Genomic DNA, 18628 nt, shown 5'->3' with positions numbered 1-18628 from the left:
ACATCGGTTTTACACGTGTCCGTGTGATACATGTCCTAACTTTTTCTCTCATAACTGCGCGAAAAGCCTGCATTCGTGCTTAATGCAACGAGGCAAGCTGTTTTAGACCGAAACGAGCTAGATCTGAACACATCGGTTTCACAAGTGTGTGTGGTACGCGTCAAAACCTGTTCTCTCATAACTGCGCGAAAAGCATGTATTCGTGCTTAATACAACGAGATAAGCTGTTTTAGACCGAAACGAGCTAGATCTGAAAACATCGGTTTTACAACTGTCCGTGTGATACGCGTCAAGACGTTTTCTCTTTAAATGCGCGAAAAGCATGTATTCGTGCTTAAAACAACGAGACAAGCTGTTTTAGACCGAAACGAGCTAGACCTGGACACATCGGTTTTACAAGTGTCCATGTGATAGGCGTCAAAACGTTTTCTCTCATAACTGCGCGAAAAGCATGTATTCGTGCTTAATACAACGAGACAAGCTGTTTTAGACCGAAACGAGCTAAATCTGAACTCATCGGTTTTAAAAGTGTCCATGTGATAGGCGTCAAAACTTTTTCCTCTCATAACTGCGCGGAAAGCACGTATTCGCGCTTAATACCAGACAAGCTGTTTTAGACCGAAACGAGCTAGATCTGAACACATCGGTTTTACACGTGTCCGTGTGATACGCGTCAAAACGTTTTCTCTCATAACTGCGCGAAAAGCCTGCATTCGTGCTTAATACAACGAGACAAGCTGTTTTAGACCGAAACGAGCTAGATCTGAACACATCGGTTTGACAAGTGTGTGTGGTACGCGTCAAAACCTGTTCTCTCATAACTGCGCGAAAAGCATGTATTCGTGCTTAATACAACGAGATAAGCTGTTTTAGACCGAAACAAGCTAGATCTGAAAACATCGGTTTTACAAGTGTCCGTGTGATACGCGTCAAGACGTTTTCTCTTTAAATGCGCGAAAAGCATGTATTCGTGCTTAAAACAACGAGACAAGCTGTTTTAGACCGAAACGAGCTAGACCTGGACACATCGGTTTTACAAGTGTCCATGTGATAGGCGTCAAAACTTTTTCTCTCATAACTGCGCGGAAAGCATGTATTTGCGCTTAAAACAACGAGACAAGCTGTTTTAGACCGACACGAGCTAGATCTGAACACATCGGTTTTACAAGTGTCCGTGTGATACGCGTCAAAACGTTTGCTCTCATAACTGCGCGAAAAGCATGTATTCGTCCTTAATACAACGAGACAAGCTGTATTAGACCGAAACGAGCTACATCTGAACACATCGGTTCTACAAGTGTCCGTGTGATACACGTCAAATCTTTTGCTCTCATAACTGCGCGAAAAGCATGTATTCGTGCTTAATACAACGAGACAAGCTGTTTTAGACCGAAACGAGCTAAATCTGAACACATCGGTTTTAAAAGTGTCCATTTGATAGGCGTCAAAACTTTTTCCTCTCATAACTGCGCGGAAAGCACGTATTCGTGCTTAATACCAGACAAGCTGTTTTAGACCGAAGCGAGCTAGATCTGAACACATCGGTTTTACTAGTGTCCGTGTGATACGCGTCAAAACATTTGCTCTCATAACTGCGCGAAAAGCCTGCATTCGTGCTTAATACAACGAGACAAGCTGTTTTAGACTGAAACGAGCTAGATCTGAAAACATCGGTTTTACAAGTGTCCGTGTGATACGCGTCAAGACGTTTTCTCTTTAAATGCGCGAAAAGCATGTATTCGTGCTTAAAACAACGAGACAAGCTGTTTTAGACCGAAATGAGCTAGACCTGGACACATCGGTTTTACAAGTGTCCATGTGATAGGCGTCAAAACTTTTTCTCTCATAACTGCGCGAAAAGCATGTATTCGTGCTTAATACAACGAGACAAGCTGTTTTAGACCGAAACGAGCTAGATCTGGACACATCGGTTTTACAGGTGTATATGTGATAGGCGTCAAAACTTTTTCTCTCATAACTGCGCGGAAAGCATGTATTTGCGCTTAAAACAACGAGACAAGCTGTTTTAGACCGACACGAGCTAGATCTGAACACATCGGTTTTACAAGTGTCCGTGTGATACGCGTCAAAACTTTTGCTCTCATAACTGCACGAAAAGCATGTATTTGCGCTTAAAACAACGCGGCAAGCTGTTTGAGAACGAGATGAGCTAGATCTGAACACATCGGTTTTACAAGTGCTGTGTAATACGCGTCAAAACGTTTTCTCTCATAACTGCGCGAAAAGCATGTATTCGAGCTTAATACAACGAGACAAGCTGTTTTAGACCGACACGAGCTAGATCTGGACACATCGGTTTTACAGGTGTATATGTGATAGGCGTCAAAACTTTTTCTCTCATAACTGCGCGAAAAGCATGTATTTGCGCTTAAAACAACGAGACAAGCTGTGTTAGACCGAAAAGAGCTAGACCTGGACACATCGGTTTTACAAGTGTCCATGTGATAGGCGTCAAAACTTTTTCTCTCATGACTGCGCGAAAAGCATGTATTCGTGCTTAATACAACGAGACAAGCTATTTTAGACCGAAACGAGCTAGATCTGGACACATCGGTTTTACAGGTGTATATGTGATAGGCGTCAAAACTTTTTCTCTCATAACTGCGCGAAAAGCATGTATTTGCGCTTAAAACAACGAGACAAGCTGTGTTAGACCGAAAAGAGCTAGACCTGGACACATCGGTTTTACAAGTGTCCATGTGATAGGCGTCAAAACTTTTTCTCTAATGACTGCGCGAAAAGCATGTATTCGTGCTTAATACAACGAGACAAGCTATTTTAGACCGAAACGAGCTAGATCTGAACACATCGGGTTTACAAGTGTCCGTGTGATACGCGTCAAAACGTTTGCTCTCATAACTGCGCGAAAAGCATGTATTTGCGCTTAAAACAACGCGACAAGCTGTTTTAGAACGAAACGAGCTAGATCTGAACACATCGGTTTTACAAGTGCTGTGTGATACGCGCAAAACGTTTTCTCTCATAACTGCCCGAAAAGCATGTATTCGTGCTTAATACAACGAGACAAGCTGTTTTAGACCGAAACGAGCTAAATCTGAACACATCGGTTTTAAAAGTGTCCATGTGATAGGCGTCAAAACTTTTTCCTCTCATAACTGCGCGGAAAGCACGTATTCGTGCTTAATACCAGACAAGCTGTTTTAGACCGAAACGAGCTAGATCTGAACACATCGGTTTTACTAGTGTCCGTGTGATACGCGTCAAAACTTTTGCTCTCATAACTGCGCGAAAATCCTGCATTCGTGCTTAATACAACGAGACAAGCTGTTTTAGACCGAAACGAGCTAGATCTGAACACATCGGTTTTACACGTGTCCGTGTGATACGCGTCCAAACTTTTTCTCTCATAACTGCGCGAAAAGCCTGCATTCGTGCTTAATACAACGAGACAACCTGTTTTAGACCGAAACGAGCTAGATCTGAACACATCGGTTTGACAAGTGTGTGTGGTACGCGTCAAAACCTGTTCTGTCATAACTGCGCGAAAACCATGTATTCGTGCTTAATACAACGAGATAAGCTGTTTTAAACCGAAACGAGCTAGATCTGAAAACATCGGTTTTACAAGTGTCCGTGTGATACGCGTCAAGACGTTTTCTCTTTAAATGCGCGAAAAGCATGTATTCGTGCTTAAAACAACGAGACAAGCTGTTTTAGACCGAAACGAGCTAGACCTGGACACATCGGTTTTACAAGTGTCCATGTGATAGGCGTCAAAACTTTTGCTCTCATAACTGCACGAAAAGCATGTATTTGCGCTTAAACCAACGATACAAGCTGTTCTAGACCGAAACGAGCTAGATCTGAACACATCGGGTTTACAAGTGTCCGTGTGATACGCGTCAAAACTTTTGCTCTCATAACTGCGCGAAAAGCATGTATTCGTGCTTAATACAACGAGACAAGCTGTATTAGACCGAAACGAGCTACATCTGAATACATCGGTTTTAAAAGTGTCCATGTGATAGGCGTCAAAACTTTTTCCTCTCATAACTGCGCGGAAAGCACGTATTCGTGCTTAATACCAGACAAGCTGTTTTAGACCGAAGCGAGCTAGATCTGAACACATCGGTTTTACTAGTGTCCGTGTGATACGCGTCAAAACATTTGCTCTCATAACTGCGCGAAAAGCCTGCATTCGTGCTTAATACAACGAGACAAGCTGTTTTAGACCGAAACGAGCTAGATCTGAACACATCGGTTTTACACGTGTCCGTGTGATACATGTCCTAACTTTTTCTCTCATAACTGCGCGAAAAGCCTGCATTCGTGCTTAATGCAACGAGGCAAGCTGTTTTAGACCGAAACGAGCTAGATCTGAACACATCGGTTTCACAAGTGTGTGTGGTACGCGTCAAAACCTGTTCTCTCATAACTGCGCGAAAAGCATGTATTCGTGCTTAATACAACGAGATAAGCTGTTTTAGACCGAAACGAGCTAGATCTGAAAACATCGGTTTTACAACTGTCCGTGTGATACGCGTCAAGACGTTTTCTCTTTAAATGCGCGAAAAGCATGTATTCGTGCTTAAAACAACGAGACAAGCTGTTTTAGACCGAAACGAGCTAGACCTGGACACATCGGTTTTACAAGTGTCCATGTGATAGGCGTCAAAACGTTTTCTCTCATAACTGCGCGAAAAGCATGTATTCGTGCTTAATACAACGAGACAAGCTGTTTTAGACCGAAACGAGCTAAATCTGAACTCATCGGTTTTAAAAGTGTCCATGTGATAGGCGTCAAAACTTTTTCCTCTCATAACTGCGCGGAAAGCACGTATTCGCGCTTAATACCAGACAAGCTGTTTTAGACCGAAACGAGCTAGATCTGAACACATCGGTTTTACACGTGTCCGTGTGATACGCGTCAAAACGTTTTCTCTCATAACTGCGCGAAAAGCCTGCATTCGTGCTTAATACAACGAGACAAGCTGTTTTAGACCGAAACGAGCTAGATCTGAACACATCGGTTTGACAAGTGTGTGTGGTACGCGTCAAAACCTGTTCTCTCATAACTGCGCGAAAAGCATGTATTCGTGCTTAATACAACGAGATAAGCTGTTTTAGACCGAAACAAGCTAGATCTGAAAACATCGGTTTTACAAGTGTCCGTGTGATACGCGTCAAGACGTTTTCTCTTTAAATGCGCGAAAAGCATGTATTCGTGCTTAAAACAACGAGACAAGCTGTTTTAGACCGAAATGAGCTAGACCTGGACACATCGGTTTTACAAGTGTCCATGTGATAGGCGTCAAAACTTTTTCTCTCATAACTGCGCGGAAAGCATGTATTTGCGCTTAAAACAACGAGACAAGCTGTTTTAGACCGACACGAGCTAGATCTGAACACATCGGTTTTACAAGTGTCCGTGTGATACGCGTCAAAACGTTTGCTCTCATAACTGCGCGAAAAGCATGTATTCGTCCTTAATACAACGAGACAAGCTGTATTAGACCGAAACGAGCTACATCTGAACACATCGGTTCTACAAGTGTCCGTGTGATACACGTCAAATCTTTTGCTCTCATAACTGCGCGAAAAGCATGTATTTGCGCTTAAAACAACGAGACAAGCTGTGTTAGACCGAAACGAGTTAGACCTGGACACATCGGTTTTACAAGTGTCCATGTGATAGGCGTCAAAACTTTTTCTCTCATGACTGCGCGAAAAGCATGTATTCGTGCCTAATACAACGAGACAAGCTGTTTTAGACCGAAACGAGCTAGATCTGAACACATCGGGTTTACAAGTGTCCGTGTGATACGCGTGAAAACGTTTGCTCTCATAACTGCGCGAAAAGCATGTATTTGCGCTTAAAACAACGCGACAAGCTGTTCTAGACCGACACGAGCTAGATCTGAACACATCGGTTTTACAAGTGTCCGTGTGATACGCGTCAAAACGTTTGCTCTCATAACTGCGCGAAAAGCATGTATTCGTCCTTAATACAACGAGACAAGCTGTATTAGACCGAAACGAGCTACATCTGAACACATCGGTTCTACAAGTGTCCGTGTGATACGCGTCAAATCTTTTGCTTCATAACTGCGCGAAAAGCATGTATTTGCGCTTAAAACAACGAGACAAGCTGTGTTAGACCGAAACGAGTTAGACCTGGACACATCGGTTTTACAAGTGTCCATGTGATAGGCGTCAAAACTTTTTCTCTCATGACTGCGCGAAAAGCATGTATTCGTGCTTAATACAACGAGACAAGCTGTTTTAGACCGAAACGAGCTAGATCTGAACACATCGGGTTTACAAGTGTCCGTGTGATACGCGTCAAAACGTTTTCTCTCATAACTGCGCGAAAAGCCTGCATTCGTGCTTAATACAACGAGACAAGCTGTTTTAGACCGAAACGAGCTAGATCTGAACACATCGGTTTGACAAGTGTGTGTGGTACGCGTCAAAACCTGTTCTCTCATAACTGCGCGAAAAGCATGTATTCGTGCTTAATACAACGAGATAAGCTGTTTTAGACCGAAACAAGCTAGATCTGAAAACATCGGTTTTACAAGTGTCCGTGTGATACGCGTCAAGACGTTTTCTCTTTAAATGCGCGAAAAGCATGTATTCGTGCTTAAAACCACGAGACAAGCTGTTTTAGACCGAAACGAGCTAGACCTGGACACATCGGTTTTACAAGTGTCCATGTGATAGGCGTCAAAACTTTTTCTCTCATAACTGCGCGGAAAGCATGTATTTGCGCTTAAAACAACGAGACAAGCTGTTTTAGACCGACACGAGCTAGATCTGAACACATCGGTTTTACAAGTGTCCGTGTGATACGCGTCAAAACGTTTGCTCTCATAACTGCGCGAAAAGCATGTATTCGTCCTTAATACAACGAGACAAGCTGTATTAGACCGAAACGAGCTACATCTGAACACATCGGTTCTACAAGTGTCCGTGTGATACGCGTCAAATCTTTTGCTCTCATAACTGCGCGAAAAGCATGTATTTGCGCTTAAAACAACGAGACAAGCTGTGTTAGACCGAAACGAGTTAGACCTGGACACATCGGTTTTACAAGTGTCCATGTGATAGGCGTCAAAACTTTTTCTCTCATGACTGCGCGAGAAGCATGTATTCGTGCTTAATACAACGAGACAAGCTGTTTTAGACCGAAACGAGCTAGATCTGAACACATCGGGTTTACAAGTGTCCGTGTGATACGCGTCAAAACGTTTGCTCTCATAACTGCGCGAAAAGCATGTATTTGCGCTTAAAACAACGCGACAAGCTGTTATAGAACGAAAGGAGCTAGATCTGAACACATCGGTTTTACAAGTGCTGTGTGATACGCGTCAAAACGTTTTCTCTCATAACTGCGCGAAAAGCATGTATTCGTGCTTAACACAACGAGACAAGCTGTTTTAGACCGAAACGAGCTAAATCTGAACACATCGGTTTTAAAAGTGTCCATGTGATAGGCGTCAAAACTTTTTCCTCTCATAACTGCGCGGAAAGCACGTATTCGTGCTTAATACCAGACAAGCTGTTTTAGACCGAAACGAGCTAGATCTGAACACATCGGTTTTACTAGTGTCCGTGTGATACGCGTCAAAACATTTGCTCTCATAACTGCGCGAAAATCCTGCATTCGTGCTTAATACAACGAGACAAGCTGTTTTAGACCGAAACGAGCTAGATCTGAATACATCGGTTTTACACGTGTCCGTGTGATACGCGTCCAAACTTTTTCTCTCATAACTGCGCGAAAAGCCTGCATTCGTGCTTAATACAACGAGACAACCTGTTTTAGACCGAAACGAGCTAGATCTGAACACATAGATTTGACAAGTGTGTGTGGTACGCGTCAAAACCTGTTCTGTCATAACTGCGCGAAAAGCATGTATTCGTGCTTAAAACAACGAGACAAGCTGTTTTAGACCGAAACGAGCTAGACCTGGACACATCGGTTTTACAAGTGTCCATGTGATAGGCGTCAAAACTTTTTCTCTCATAACTGCGCGAAAAGCATGTATTCGTGCTTAATACAACGAGACAAGCTGTTTTAGACCGAAACGAGCTAGATCTGTACACATCGGTTTTACAAGTGTCCGTGTGATACGCGTCAAAACTTTTGCTCTCATAACTGCACGAAAAGTATGTATTTGCGCTTAAACCAACGATAAAAGCTGTTCTAGACCGAAACGAGCTAGATCTGAACACATCGGGTTTACAAGTGTCCGTGTGATACGCGTCAAAACTTTTGCTCTCATAACTGCGCGAAAAGCATGTATTCGTGCTTAATACAACGAGACAAGCTGTATTAGACCGAAACGAGCTACATCTGAACACATCGGTTCAACAAGTGTCCGTGTGATACGCGTCAAATCTTTTGCTCTCATAACTGCGCGAAAAGCTTGTATTTGCGCTTAAAACAACGAGACAAGCTGTGTTAGACCGAAACGAGCTAGACCTGGCCGCATCGGTTTTACAAGTGTCCATGTGATAGGCGTCAAAACTTTTTCTCTCATGACTGCGCGAAAAGCATGTATTCGTGCTTAATACAACGAGACAAGCTGTTTTAGACCGAAACGAGCTAGATCTGAACACATCGGGTTTACAAGTGTCCGTGTGATACGCGTCAAAACGTTTGCTCTCATAACTGCGCGAAAAGCATGTATTTGCGCTTAAAACAACGCGACAAGCTGTTTTAGAACGAAACGAGCTAGATCTGAACACATCGGTTTTCCAAGTGCTGTGTGATACGCGTCAAAACGTTTTCTCTCATAAATGCGCGAAAAGCATGTATTCGTGCTTAATACAACGAGACAAGCTGTTTTAGACCGAAACGAGCTAAATCTGAACACATCGGTTTTAAAAGTGTCCATGTGATAGGCGTCAAAACTTTTTCCTCTCATAACTGCGCGGAAAGCACGTATTCGTGCTTAATACCAGACAAGCTGTTTTAGACCGAAGCGAGCTAGATCTGAACACATCGGTTTTACTAGTGTCCGTGTGATACGCGTCAAAACATTTGCTCTCATAACTGCGCGAAAAGCCTGCATTCGTGCTTAATACAACGAGACAAGCTGTTTTAGACCGAAACGAGCTAGATCTGAACACATCGGTTTTACACGTGTCCGTGTGATACGCGTCCTAACTTTTTCTCTCATAACTGCGCGAAAAGCCTGCATTCGTGCTTAATGCAACGAGACAAGCTGTTTTAGACCGAAACGAGCTAGATCTGAACACATCGGTTTCACAAGTGTGTGTGGTACGCGTCAAAACCTGTTCTCTCATAACTGCGCGAAAAGCATGTATTCGTGTTTAATACAACGAGATAAGCTGTTTTAGACCGAAACGAGCTAGATCTGAAAACATCGGTTTTACAACTGTCCGTGTGATACGCGTCAAGACGTTTTCTCTTTAAATGCGCGAAAAGCATGTATTCGTGCTTAAAACAACGAGACAAGCTGTTTTAGACCGAAACGAGCTAGACCTGGACACATCGGTTTTACAAGTGTCCATGTGATAGGCGTCAAAACTTTTTCTCTCATAACTGCGCGAAAAGCATGTATTCGTGCTTAATACAACGAGACAAGCTGTTTTAGACCGAAACGAGCTAGATCTGGACACATCGGTTTTACAGGTGTATATGTGATAGGTGCCAAAACTTTTTCTCTCATAACTGCGCGAAAAGCATGTATTCGTGCTTAATACAACGAGACAAGCTGTATTAGACCGAAACGAGGTACATTTGAACACATCGGTTCAACAAGTGTCCGTGTGACACGCGTCAAATCTTTAGCTCTCATAACTGCGCGAAAAGCATGTATTTGCGCTTAAAACAACGAGACAAGCTGTGTTAGACCGAAACGAGCTAGACCTGGACACATCGGTTTTACAAGTGTCCATGTGATAGGCGTCAAAACTTTTTCTCTCATGACTGCGCGAAAAGCATGTATTCGTGCTTAATACAACGAGACAAGCTGTTTTAGACCAAAACGAGCTAGATCTGAACACATCGGGTTTACAAGTGTCCGTGTGATACGCGTCAAAACGTTTGCTCTCATAACTGCGCGAAAAGCATGTATTTGCGCTTAAAACAACGCGACAAGCTGTTTTAGAACGAAACGAGCTAGATCTGAACACATCGGTTTTACAAGTTCTGTGTGATACGCGTCAAAACGTTTTCTCTCATAACTGCGCGAAAAGCATGTATTCGTGCTTAATACAACGAGACAAGCTGTTTTAGACCGAAACGAGCTAAATCTGAACACATCGGTTTTAAAAGTGTCCATGTGATAGGCGTCAAAACTTTTTCCTCTCATAACTGCGCGGAAAGCACGTATTCGTGCTTAATACCAGACAAGCTGTTTTAGACCGAAACGAGCTAGATCTGAACACAACGGTTTTACTAGTGTCCGTGTGATACGCGTCAAAACATTTGCTCTCATAACTGCGCGAAAAGCATGTATTTGCGCTTGAAACAACGAGACAAGCTGTTTTAGACCGAAACGAGCTAGACCTGGACACATCGGTTTTACAAGTGTCCATGTGATAGGCGTCAAAACTTTTTCTCTCATAACTGCGCGAAAAGCATGTATTCGTGCTTAATACAACGAGACAAGCTGTTTTAGACCGAAACGAGCTATATCTGGACACATCGGTTTTACAGGTGTCCGTGTGATACGCGTCAAAACGTTTGCTGTCATAACTGCGCGAAAAGCATGTATTTGCGCTTAAAACAACGCGGCAAGCTGTTTGAGAACGAAACAAGCTAGATCTGAACACATCGGTTTTACAAGTGCTGTGTAATACGCGTCAAAACGTTTTCTCTCATAACTGCGCGAAAAGCATGTATTCGAGCTTAATACAACGAGACAAGCTGTTTTAGACCGACACGAGCTAGATCTGAACACATCGGTTTTACAAGTGTCCGTGTGATACGCGTCAAAACTTTTGCTCTCATAACTGCACGAAAAGCATGTATTCGTGCTTAATACAACGAGACAAGCTGTTTTAGACCGAAACGAACTAAATCTGAACACATCGGTTTTACACGTGTCCGTGTGATACGCGTTAAGACGTTTGCTCTTTAAATGCGCGAAAAGCATGTATTCGTGCTTAAAACAACGAGACAAGCTGTTTTAGACCTAAACGAGCTGGACCTGGACACATCGGTTTTACAAGTGTCCATGTGATAGGCGTCAAAACTTTTTCTCTCATAACTGCGCGAAAAGCATGTATTCGTGCTATGAGGTGGGCTCGGCAGCTGTGCCACTGCGCGGACGAGTAACCCTCTTGTCTTCGCCATGCAGGTGCTCCTTTCTGTGTTCACACATGTGCTGTTGCCTGTTCTGGCTGCTGCCTGCGTTGACGTGCGGCCACGTTATCGTCATCACTACTGCAATCATGAAGCTGATACCAATTCCGTAACAGCGGCTGACGTCACGTTTACCTGGATTTCGCCACCACCTGGCTCTGGGACCATCCTTTCGTCGTGGGAAATACAATCGCCGCAGACATCATGTTTTTCGCCACCTATAAAAGATCGCCCTTGGACCGCGGCGCCTTGTGGGCTCGGCAGCTGTGCCACTGCGCGGACGAGTAACCCTCTTGTCTTCGCCATGCAGGTGCTCCTTCCTGTGTTCACACATGTGCTGTTGCCTGTTCTGGCTGCTGCCTGCGTTGACGTGCGGCCACGTTATCGTCATCACTACGGCAGTCATGAAGCTGATACCAATTCCGTAACAGCGGCTGACGTCACGTTTACCTGGATTTCGCCACCACCTGGCTCTGGGACCATCCGTTCGTCGTGGGAAATAGAATCGCCGCAGACATCATGTTTTTCGCCACCTATAAAAGGTCGCCCGTGGACCGCGGCGCCTTGTGGGCTCGGCAGCTGTGCCACTGCGCGGACGAGTAACCCTCTTGTCTTCGCCATGCAGGTTAGAAAATCATACTCTCTTTTTGCAAAGAAATCGAGCAACTACTTCTTAATTCAGCTGCCGAGCCCGCAGTGTTGTACTTGTATTGTCGTTGAATGCTTTGCTGTTGTCCATTCGTTGCTTATGCAATCCGGTGACATAGAAACTAACCCTGGTCCTGACACTGCCGCCATACTTGCAGAACTACAGAAACTAACATCGGGCCAAAGCACGTTAATCAGCGAAGTAAAAGACCTCAGCAGCAGGTTAGTAGCGCCAGACAAATCGATCACCGAATTAAGTAAGCGCATTACCGAATTAGAAACCCACTATCAGGACCTCGCATCACTTAAAACAGAAGTTGAATCCATTAAGACTGATGCCGCCACGTCGGCGAGCCAAATCAGTAACCTCGAATCCAGAGTAGACGATGCCGAAAACCGGTCGCGCCGCAACAACCTGCTATTTTATGGCTTACCTGATACTAGCTCAAAGGAAACGTCCTCTGAGTCTGAAGAACTGGTCACCCGCCTTTGCAGTGAAAATTTGGACATCACCATAGACCCAAAAGAAATAGAAAGAGCACATCGTCTTGGCCGTCACTCAAGTGAACGATGTCGACCCATTATCGTTAAATTCACTTTCCATAAGACAAAAGAATCCATCCTAAAAACGCCCGGAAACTAAAAGACACCGACTACAGCATAGGAGAAGACTTTTCGCATTCTGTCCGTAAGGCACGCAAACATTTACTACGTTTCGCGAAAGAAACATCTGATAAATACGCACTGCGCTTTAAAACACTGTACATAGGCCCCAAGCAGTATATATTCGACGACTTGACGGAAACGGTAAAAGAAGTGCCATAGCAACCACACTCTGCTCGCTCTAAAGCAACTCCCCGACAGCACACCCCCCGAACTAATCTTACCTTATCTGCAGTATTTACTAACATACGAAGCTTTTTACCGAAACGAGAAATCGTATCTAGTCTTGTCTTATCAACCAACAGCACCCTTCTCATTCTTACAGAAACGTGGTTAACAGGCAATATCAGTGATACCGAAATTTTAGCTGCGCTGCCCAACTTTAAAGTTTACCGTAAAGACCGGGAAAGAGCCCGTGGCGGTGGCGTGCTCATAGCCGTACATCAGCAGTTTTCAGCATCCTTAATCAATGTAGATTCTAACTTAGGACTGCTATGGCTGCTCTGCCACGCTCTGCCACCAGAGATTACTACTTAAGCTCTCTTACCTAAATATTCACCCTAGCATTCTAAACTGGATTAAGGAATTTTTAACAAATCGAACCCAATTAGTCATAGTTAATAACGAATTTCCTGATTACATATCAGTAACCTCAGGCGTCCCCCAAGGATCAGTGCTCGGACCGTTATTATTCTTAATATACATTAATGACTTGCCCCTCCACGTATCATGTCACATTCGTATGTTCGCAGATGATTGCGTCATTTATCGTACTATTAATAACTCTTCCCACCAAGAAGCCCTCCAGACTGACCTAACTAACGTTCAGAAATGGAGCGACCTGTGGATGATGACACTTAACCCTCAGAAATGCAAGATTGTATCCTTCACCCGTCGCACTAAACCATTTATTTTTCGTACAATATAGCTCAAATCCCAATAGAAGCAGTTAACTCATTTAAGTACTTAGGAGTCACGCTATCTCATGATTTATCTTGGCGCACACATATTTCTAATGCAATATCATCCGCGAATAAAACACTAGGCTTTTTGAAACGCCACTTACGTCACGCTCCCCAACAAGTTAAACTCCTGGCTTACCAATCGCTAATCAGACCGAAACTAGGATATGCATCCCCCATATGGAATCCACATCAAATATACCTCATAAATGCCCTCGAATCCGTCCAGAACCGTGCCACTAGATTCATCCACAATACCTATTCATACCAAGTCAGCGTGTCGTCTTTAAAAACAGAATCCGCCTTATCAACCCTTGTTATTCGTCGCCGCATTGCCAGCCTAAACCTGTTTCATAAGTTCTTTTACAGCACCCACGGTTACGCAGGCTATATCAAATCACCAGCTCGCATATCGCATCGCACTGGTCACATTCTTCAAATTGCCCGGCCTCGGACCCATACGACCACGTTCGCTGCCTCCTTCTTCCCCCGAGCAGCATTAGATTGGAACGGCCTTTCCCACCCCACAGCATCGCCGCTATCACCTGCCCATCCAACTTTTCCAAAGCACTAACAGATCATTTTGTATGTTGAACCCACATGGCAACCATTGTACTTATTTGTTTGTATAATCCACCCCTTATGTAATACCCCCACGGGGGTCCTTAAGGTAATAAACTGAACTGAACTGAATACATCGAGACAAGCTGTTTTAGACCGAAACGAGCTAGATCTGGACACATCGGTTTTACAGGTGTCCATGTGATAGGCGTCAAAACTTTTTCTCTCATAACTGCGCGAAAAGCATGTATTTGCGCTTAAAACAACGAGACAAGCTGTTTTAGACCGACACGAGCTAGATCTGAACACATCGGGTTTACAAGTGTCCGTGTGATACGAGTCAAAACGATTGCTCTCATAACTGCGCGAAAAGCATGTATTCGTGCTTAATACAACGAGACAAGCTGTTTTAGACCGAAACGAGCTAGATCTGAACACATCGGTTTTACAAGTGTCCATGTTATAGGCGTCAAAACTTTTTCTCTCATAACTGCGCGAAAAGCATCTCATAGTGGGTCCCTTACCTCCGTCAGGGGAGCATGGCGACAGATTATGACGTCTTCGCTCCGAGGCCTGGCACCAATTGGAGTACTTCAAGGAGTGCCTAAGGCTAGCCTGCTTTCGCGAAGCCCCGCCGGGAGGAGCTGAGAAACGCCTGAAACAAGCCTTGCGAAATGCATCGCAGTTGGCGGACTTCTATTGGAAGAAGGTTCTAGGCTCGATTCACAAGAAAGATATCGAAGGCCGTCCTCGGCAGACAGTTCACGCTTTTGGCAACACGCAAGTACCGGTTCAAGCTTCTCGTGTCCTTGAGTTAGGACCAAAGTTCTGCATCGAACCTCGGCTTGACAAGGTCGAGCTTCTCTCCTTTGTTAGAAGGAGTGCGGTCAAAGCGCACTCTGTAGAGGCGGGCAGATGCATCAGTGAGGGCGTCGATGTGTTAAAAAAGGCACCATAGAAGAGAACATCGGTACGGTTTGATGAGGTGGCATTGTCCTTGCAAGAGGCAAACCTTCGACTTCTGGTAGCGGACAAAGAAGGAGGATTTGCAGTTTTGCCTTTGTCGACCTTTGGAGAGAAGGCAAGTGAAGCCGTTATGAAGAACTTCCGTAAGCTCAATAAGGTCAAGCCGTAAGCTGTGAAGAAAGAAGCCCAGCATCTTTGTGATGCCTTCAACCTGACAAAGCTGGGTACAGCAGTGAGAAAAATCAAAGGACTGTGCCTGAGTGCGTTCTTCACGCTGAAGACACATAAGGACAACTGGCCTTTCAGGGTTATCGTGTCGGAAAAAGGCACCTGGCAGCACTCCATGGGCAAGTTTCTACAAGACTCACTGTCTTTGTTAGCCGTGGAAGATCTGTTCCAGGTTAAGAAGCCTGAAGAAGTCTCTGCTTTCCTTCATGGCTCATGCCCGAAAGGTGTGAGTGTTTTTTCCATCGATGTAAAGGATCTTTACTACTCACTACCGCACCCCTCTCTGTTTGATGCGGTTAGAGAAAGCATTGAAGCAATGGGTACCGTACGGTTTCAGAACGCCTGCGGAATCAGCAAAGAGAAGTTCCTCGAAGCTATGTCCTTTTACCTAAGGTCGACGTTTATCAGTTTCAATAATGAACTGTTCGTACAGAGGCAGGGCGTGTGCATCGGCTCCTGTGTCGCACTTCTACTCAGCGATCTTCTGCTTGCAAAGGCGGATCGTCGACTAAAAGAAGCGTTGCTCAATACCAACGTAATAAGGGTTTTTCGTTTTGTCGACGACTTCCTCATCGTCTACAAAATGTCTGATCAGGACCTAGGCAAGGACGTGGAGGCACTTTTCAAGGTATTTTTTGAAAACTTAGGAGAATTTGAATTGACAAAAGAACTGCCTGATTAAGGCCAACTTCACTACCTTGACCTGCGGTTGTTTCCAAGTGAAGACCATCTGTGCTGGTTCTATGCTCCGAGGTCAAAGAAAAGCCTTTTGCCATACTCTTCCTCGCATACGAAGCTCGTCAAACGAGCAATAGCCTTGGGCGCCTTGAAGAATGCCCTCAAAAGATCGCGCCATCACCGTCAGCAAGCTAGCACAGAGTCCCAGCTGAAACGTCTACGCGAAGCGGGCGTCCCGGATGCCCTCATTGCAGGGATCGGATTCAAGCTCCTGAAAGATCTCCGCCAATCTGGCCACCCGAAGAAGCCACGGAATGAAAAAGAGAAGAGGGCTGTTATGCCGTATCTACACGGGATCAGCCACTCGTTGAAGAAGATAGTAGGGCGTGCTGGAGTGGATCTGATTCTAACTGCACCCAGAAAGCTCAATTTGGTTTGCAGATTGGTGAACGAAGATGCCCCAAAACCAGCGCTGTGCAGTAAGAAGCATGAACAAATGTTCACCACCTGTGACACGGAGGTAATTTACGAGATCCCGCTGTCATGCGGTGCATCTTATGTGGGTCACAGTGGACGTTGCATAAACGACCGTTTACGAGAGCACGCCACTAACATCTGCACGGGATACGGCAGCACGCTGGCAAAACACGTGTCTGGCTGTCACTGCACACCTAACTTTGGACGAAGCCAGATTTTGAGGCGATTTAATCACCAGCACAAGCGCGAGCTGTATGAAGCTTTCATCATAGATAGGAAAGCCGAGTCATGCGTTAGCACACCATCGATGGCATTGACAAGAAAAAAGATTCAATATCTTGAATAACTATGACGACATGATGCGACAGAAGGAATTCTTCCTCGCCTTCCACTGTTTTTGTTTTTTACTTTCTAGTATTTATTGTGAGCAATGCAATAAAACCTGCAGTTGTAAGTCAGCGCTGTGTGTGTGCGTGTCTTCTTTCTCGTGTCCCGTGTAAGCGCGCTGTTTTTCGGTGAGATCATGTACCAACTGGCCTTGAACTGTCCTTAATGAAGGATAGGACACCACGAGCGCTTCTTTGTCCCTGTTTGTTCTGCGCTTGTACATGACTGAACAAGCGCTCGTGGTGTCCCATCCTTCTTTGTCACTGTTCTGCGCTTGTACATGACTGCAATGCACCAACTAGCCCAAAGGTCTGTGCTGAAGAGGGGAACACCGGAAGTGAACAATCGGGCGCAAAGGGATCCCCGGTTTGTGGACTTTGGGCAGGCCGTAGAATGCTGGAGCCGATCCGTTGGTGCTCAATAACTGAACGTAGAAGTTTCGGAAGGAGGGGTGTTTTTCGAATACTTCTTTCAATGTTTTGTTTAGCCTTGCTTGGGTAGTGGTTGTGGGGTCCTTCTTCAATTTTGCATATTCTTGACTGCTCAGTAAGGTGGATATTTATTTTATCTTCGTAGTCCCGTCTGTCCAGAACGACTGTTGTGTTGCCCTTGTCCGCTGGGAGGATCACTATGTTGGTGTCTGTCTTGAGGTCTTGCAGGGCTTGCCTTTTGTCCGGATTTAGGTTTGATTCTTTTCGGTGTGCTTGCACTGAATGGAGTACACCTATTGTTTTGAGCCTGACCTCTTCTCGTACACCAGATTCCAGTTGCCGGATGCCGACTTCAAGCGCAGATACGATTGTTGGAAGGGGGGGGGGGGGGGTCTTCTCACCTGGAGGTTGAATTTGTGTCCCTTGGCTAGGATTGACGTTTGGGCGGTTGTGAGCTTCCTGGAGGAGAAGTTGGCGACCAGGTCAGAATGGTCCGGTGGGGGTTGTTCGGGCTGGCGTTGAAGTTTCGACAACTTCTCTCTCTGCTTGGTGCGGTGTTGGTCGGCTTCTGATGATGCGGTTTCATTGGCAAATGCCTCGATAGACTTCACTAGGTTGGGCATCTTGTGCTCGAGTTGTCGGCGGGCGAAGAAGGCGTCGATTTCTTTCTTCCTAATCACTCTACGGCCCTCATGTATCCGTGCCGTCACTAGGTGCTGTTCTGCCTTGTTGATGATGTTTCGTCCTTCCGGTGTGGGGACCAGGCGTCGTAGTCGTAGGCTCTGGGGTACCTTGCATTTCTTGGCGAATTCCAGGTGTGTCTTGAACACCGAGATGCCTTGTATGGTCTTGATGTACTTCTTGGCAAGCTGCATAGCTTCTAGCCCGAAGTCTCCATGGATAGGTTTAAAACAAAACATTCTGACAGATTTGCTTGTCTGGTTGGGTTTGAAGACTTATAATAAACTACAACGTGCTGTTGAATTTAAGCAACAGCTGTATTTCAACGCTGTCATCGGAAAGCCTGCCTCGCTCCTTAGTGAATACTTCCGCACCTACGCTAAATAGGCGCTCGACGGACGCACAGGATTGTACCCGTGTATTCCCTTTCAGGAAGAGCTGGTGAACGCGTAGAGAGTTTTCCTTGAGCCCACTCAGAGCAAAGTTACGGGGCACCAAAACGTACCTAGACAGTTCCTCATATTCAGTTGGCGACGATGCCGAGAAGCCGTTCCCGAAGAACTTATCCTCCGTTGTGCTGGAGCTGAGGCGGGCTGCTGTACCGCAAGTCTGGATGCCCGCAA

The 18628-nt window shown here is 45.1% G+C and overlaps 1 protein-coding gene and 1 pseudogene across 1 annotated transcript in view; both read left to right on the top strand.

The window, feature by feature from the left end:
• Positions 1-18628, top strand: part of Mip (Myoinhibiting peptide precursor) — a 581927-nt gene that overhangs the window by 352865 nt on the left and 210434 nt on the right. The gene's annotated exons all lie outside the window — the stretch shown is intronic.
• Positions 11628-12796, top strand: LOC144130029 (uncharacterized; annotated as a pseudogene).

This window comes from Amblyomma americanum, chromosome 4 (genome assembly GCF_052857255.1).
Source record: "Amblyomma americanum isolate KBUSLIRL-KWMA chromosome 4, ASM5285725v1, whole genome shotgun sequence".
NCBI lineage: Eukaryota > Metazoa > Arthropoda > Arachnida > Ixodida > Ixodidae > Amblyomma > Amblyomma americanum.
Note: the sequence above shows the minus strand (reverse complement) of the source record. Positions and strands in the feature narration are given on the sequence as shown.